The sequence below is a fragment of the Vicia villosa genome, linkage group LG5, assembly GCF_029867415.1.
Source record: "Vicia villosa cultivar HV-30 ecotype Madison, WI linkage group LG5, Vvil1.0, whole genome shotgun sequence".
Classification (NCBI taxonomy): Eukaryota; Viridiplantae; Streptophyta; class Magnoliopsida; order Fabales; family Fabaceae; genus Vicia; species Vicia villosa.
In genome coordinates, this window is record NC_081184.1 from 73827879 (window position 1) to 73833878 (window position 6000).

The following is a 6000-nucleotide window of genomic DNA, read 5'->3' on the forward strand; positions in this document are numbered from 1 at the left end:
GCGGGAAAAGTAAATAAAAGCAGATAAACAATCTCAATAGCCTAAGAGAAATAGTTATGGAATTGCATTTCGTTCTACCCGTCGAATACTTAAATCTGAAGATCTATCGCTCGACACTCACAATACGCATCAACATCACCGGGCATCACTCGAGATGCCACATCGGTGCCCATGTCTGCAACACCGACGAAAGCTCAACCGTACTATTCACATCAGCGATTTCTCCACCGACACAAACAACACGGAGGCATTAGACTCGATACCCACTACGATTGTTAGTCCTGAATCCATGTCTGCAACCCAGAAACTAACAGTTATCATTCCTAATCAAGATCTATGGTGTCCATGTCTGCAACAACACAAATCCAGAGCATTTAAGCAAAAAGATCAAGAACAACAACAATGAAGATTTGTAAAGCGAATATATAAACGATCCCAAGATCCACAAATATACATACAATAAGAGTAGAAACATACATACAACACCCACCATTGGAATGAAACAAAGGGAAGAGAGAAGATGAACCGGAAAGATCTCACCGGTACAATGAAATCGAGTCAGATCCATGATCAATCCACATGACGTCGCACCCAATGGTGTTTCCTAAGCCTCTAAACTGCCAAAAAAGGATCAGAGCTCAACTTGTCAAGAAGAGGTGATAAAAAACCTAAAAAATCTGTTATTAACTATTTATACAAAACTGAGTTTCGCAGTGGGCGCGACGCGCCCTATTTCAGTGCGACGCGCCCTATATAAATTTACCAAACCGCCCTAGAGCGCGAAGCGCCCTAATCCGGCGCGACGCGCCCTAACTTCTGCCAGACTATGTTCTTCAAACTCAAAGAGGGCGCGACGCGCCCTACAGCGCGCGAAGCGCCCTGCACCAGAACAGCAGAATTATTTTCTCTTTGCTCTCGCAGCCGTGTCTTCGACACTTTATTCCTCAAGGCTCCAAAAACGCAAGAATACCTACAAAAATACAACAAAACTATCAAACGGTATAAAAGTGTATGAAAATACATCTATTCACAAAGTATACGTATTTACACAAAAACGGGGAATTATTCAAACGGTATTAACAAAAAGCATTGATAAGTGCCACTATTTACATACACAAATTAACTACAATTTGGCACTTAACAACTCTCCCCAACTAGAATCTGTTTGTCCTCAAACAGGGCCAAACATTCAAAGAATTAAAAGTAAAAATCCAAAGAATCAAGAATCAACAAAGTTTAGAAAAACGAAACAATTGTACGGTTCAAACAAAAATGTACGAACAAAGTAAATACTTACCACTATCCTACAATGACATCATGAAAATGAAACGATTCCTAAGTACAAAAATTCATACAAAACATCCTAAAACAAAACAAGCTCAATAATGAATCACGCCTAGCAAAAACTCATCGATAGATGAAATACACCGAAAGGTGAGGACTTTGAACACTCATCCAACAATCTTGCAAACAATAGACAAAATTATGCATTCATCCAAAAATAGTATCGAAAATGCAACGGCACGAATCACAAGGGCTTTCAAGGTTGTAATGTGGCTCGGTTAACAAACAAATGATAAGTCCTAAAGCTAATCGAAACAAAAACTTGCCTAAACCTAAGGGAGTAATTACTTCCACAAAGTTTCAAACAATATAATTTCAATCCAACTTTTCTCTTTATCACAAATTGTCAAACCAAAACATAATACTTATTAGCACACTCTTATTCCAAACTCTTTTTGTTCTTATCTTTTTCAAACTTTTCTCTTTTTTCTTTCTTTTTCTTTTCTTTTCTTTCCACTACCTCATATCAATCACATCATAAAGAGGCAAACACCTTCTCCCCAACTTGAATTCAACCATATTATCAAAGTGTGAATACTCCCTACTTTCTAAGGCAAGGTAAAAATTCAAACCAAAAAACATGGTTGAGGGTTCAAGAAAACAAAGAATCAACATCCATACACATATGAAAACCAAAAGCTCATAGACAAGCATTAAGCAAAAACAATATGGAGATTGACAAAAAGGCTCAAAAGGGGTTACTAATGGTCACACACTCACAAGGTAAAATGAAATTTGGCTTATGGTAGTTGTGCTCAAAATCAAACAAGTGCCTTGATCACTTTCGTGCATTCACAAAATCAATACAGACGAAAGATTAAACATAATAATATCCAGTTAAAACAAGAAATGTCGGTCACTCACATATATACACAATGGAAAGCCACCTCACATTTATGGTAAAAAGGAAAAACTAATTGTGATTCAAGTCATGAGCAAGTTATGCAAAAAGAATGAATAGTATGAAAAGTGTACAAATGAAAAGTCTCCAAAATATGCTATGCTATAGAAAGCGATAAACGAGTACCTTGCCACGTACAAATTTGAACAATCATTACCGCACAATTGGCATGTTGAATCAATCAAAATTGGAGAATTATCAAATGCGACTCCAAGTAACCGGGCCAAAATTTGAGTCAAAACACAAACAAAAGAATTAAAAATAAATCGATAAAATACTATACTATAAAGCCTTGGTGTAAGTGGGAAAAAGGCGAGCCGAGTGACCCGTTAAAAAGAGGTCACTGGCCAAAAGCAACCCAGCGCGCGACGCACCCAAGAGCGCGCGACGCGCGCTACACCAGAAAAACCAGACCAGTCTAAAAAGACAGATTTTTCAGTGAGCCACCACTTAACACCTACACAACTCAATTACAGAAAAACAGAAAAATAAAACCGTTGGGGTGCCTCCCAACAAGCGCTCGTTTAACGTCGTTAGCTCGACGCCTTTATTGTTTCGCGAATGGTAAGAAACTTCCTCGCGGTACGCCAATGCTTTCGCCTCAAACGCAACCTAAAGAAAATGACCTGCCCAAACACTTAATCAAAACTATACGAAACTTAAAACATAAAACCATCGCAATGCGATTAATCTCAACCAATCCCCGGCAACGGTGCCATTTTGTTGAAGCGGTAAAGCGGCAAGCAACAAAAGTTTTGGAAGTATTCATCCGGGAATTATCGTGTCCACAGAGATTGGTGAGAAGAACTGCCGTTCGACTATCTCGCGTTCTAAGTTTCATGATTTGGGTGCGGAAAGGTAAATGCGGGAAAGGTAAATAAAAGCAGATAAACAATCTCAATAGCCTAAGAGAAATAGTTATGGAATTGCATTTCGTTCTACCCGTCGAATACTTAAATCTGAAGATCTATCGCTCGACACTCACAATACGCATCAACATCACCGGGCATCACTCGAGATGCCACATCGGTGCCCGTGTCTGCAACACCGACGAAAGCTCAACCGTACTATTCACATCAGCGATTTCTCCACCGACACAAACAACACGGAGGCATTAGACTCGATACCCACTACGATTGTTAGTCCTGAATCCATGTCTGCAACCCAGAAACTAACAGTTATCATTCCTAATCAAGATCTATGGTGTCTATGTCTGCAACAACACAAATCCAGAGCATTTAAGCAAAAAGATCAAGAACAACAACAATGAAGATTTGTAAAGCGAATATATAAACGATCCCAAGATCCACAAATATACATACAATAAGAGTAGAAACATACATACAACACCCACCATTGGAATGAAACAAAGGGAAGAGAGAAGATGAACCGGAAAGATCTCACCGGTACAATGAAATCGAGTCAGATCCTTGATCAATCCACATGACGTCGCACCCAATGGTGTTTCCTAAGCCTCTAAACTACCAAAAAAGGATCAGAGCTCAACTTGTCAAGAAGAGGTGATAAAAAACCTAAAAAATCTGTTATTAACTATTTATACAAAACTGAGTTTCGCAGTGGGCGCGACGCGCCCTATTTCAGTGCGACGCGCCCTATATAAATTTACCAAACCGCCCTAGAGCGCGAAGCGCCCTAATCCGGCGCGACGCGCCCTAACTTCTGCCAGACTATGTTCTTCAAACTCAAAGAGGGCGCGACGCGCCCTACAGCGCGCGAAGCGCCCTGCACCAGAACAGCAGAATTATTTTCTCTTTGCTCTCGCAGCCGTGTCTTCGACACTTTATTCCTCAAGGCTTCAAAAACGCAAGAATACCTACAAAAATACAACAAAACTATCAAACGGTATAAAAGTGTATGAAAATACATCTATTCACAAAGTATACGTATTTACACAAAAACGGGGAATTATTCAAACGGTATTAACAAAAAGCATTGATAAGTGCCACTATTTACATACACAAATTAACTACAATTTGGCACTTAACAAGTAGTGAGGCAACCCCATAACCTTTGGTTCCTTGATGTTGTGAAAGATGAGAGCACCTTCACGTGCCCATTTGACACTTTTACTTTTAGAAGAACATTCTTTGATCCTGGAATAAAAGGCGAAGGAGCTAAACCACTTTTTAAGGACGATGAGAATTATCGAAAGCTAGTCCATGAGAGCCCCACTTTGGAAGAAGAGAATATAGAAGACCTCTCTTTGGGAAAGGCAGCTTATGTGATCACTTATCCCCCTTGACTACTCGGGTGTGTTCTTTCCTTTCTCTCACTCATATTTTATATTAATGTTCTTTCATTAAGGACAATGTATGTCTTAAGTGTGGGGGAGAGAATCATTTATTTGTTTTGTTTTCTTTCAATTTTTTTTGTTTTTGTTTTAATTTCAACCAATAAAAAAATGCATCTTCTTGAAAGTTTTACGCTATAGACTGATTTGAGTCGAGTTTGTGGAGACGTGGGAAAAATTCATAAGATCGGTATCGTTCTAACACCGTAAGTCTCCTGCATATGGAAATCGATTTGAATTTTTTTATTATGTTTTAGCCTTAAATTCTCATTCTCTGACAGCTCTTGAGTAGTTTATTTCAGCAGTCGGCACCATCTCTCACACACTTTACGCAGGGAAGCCGATGAATATAAGTGAATGTTCCGAAAAGAAAAAAAAGAAAAGAAAAAGGTAATACACCTTCTAAGTTTGGTGATCCTTACCCGGTCACTTAACCCAACGGTTGTGTAATCTTCAAAAAAAAGTTTTCAAAACTCTGTGTTAGTTGGTTCAGCGGTTTCTGGTGCTGAACTTGGTAGGGAGGATTACGGTCCGATCCCCCGCAACTACATCTGAGTAAGCAAAGGGTTATGCCACGCAAGTACCGGAACCCCGTGCAAAAGGATCAGAGTCACTGACCGGTTGTCCTGCTATAAGTGTGTGGAGATAACGGGCTTAATGTGATTGCGCCTGAATGAAAAAGAGCAAAAAGGATGAGTAAGTTAGGCTATGGTATAATAATATGGTTTGAATTGGTTTGTGTATTTAGGAGGCTTATGTCTGCATATCTGTGGTTAGTGTTCTTACGATGTCCTTAGTGTGCAAGATTAGTACCTGTCGATGCAAACTTACCCGAAGAAGATTGGTAGCCTAGGATGAGTAACTGTTGATGTATTTCTGCTTTCTTCGTTTTGTTTTTCATTTTGCTCAGAGTGCAAAAGTTCAAGTGTGGGGGAATTTGATCAGTGCATTTTAATGCACATTCCTCTACGTTTGTACTTATACATTTCCTTGATTTGCTTGTCTTATTTTTGTATTTTATAATGTTTTTATATTTTAATTTATTTTTATTGTTATTTGATTTTCGTATTTAATTTTCAGCTTTAACAGTCTGCACCGAAACGATCATATCTGGAGTTTCAGGAATCCGATTGAGGCGTTCTAATAATCGCCGGAAAGCTAAGAGAAAGAGCTACAATTTTCGTGTTGGAGTCAAAGTCAAATTCTGAACTCATAATTTCTTGAAATTCGTTGAAGTTGCAGCACTAGTTTTTTATTTAGTTTTGGATCGTTAGTTTTGGGCCTGGGTTATGTCTGTTTGACCCAGTTGAGTTATGACCCGAATTCTTGTTTCTCTCTAGTACCTAGGTCTGGCCGTAGTGTTCATATCACTTTTTACTTTTCACCAAATAATTTTGAAAGCTTTGTACGAATGATGAGGAACTAATCCCCGAAGGCAATTTCT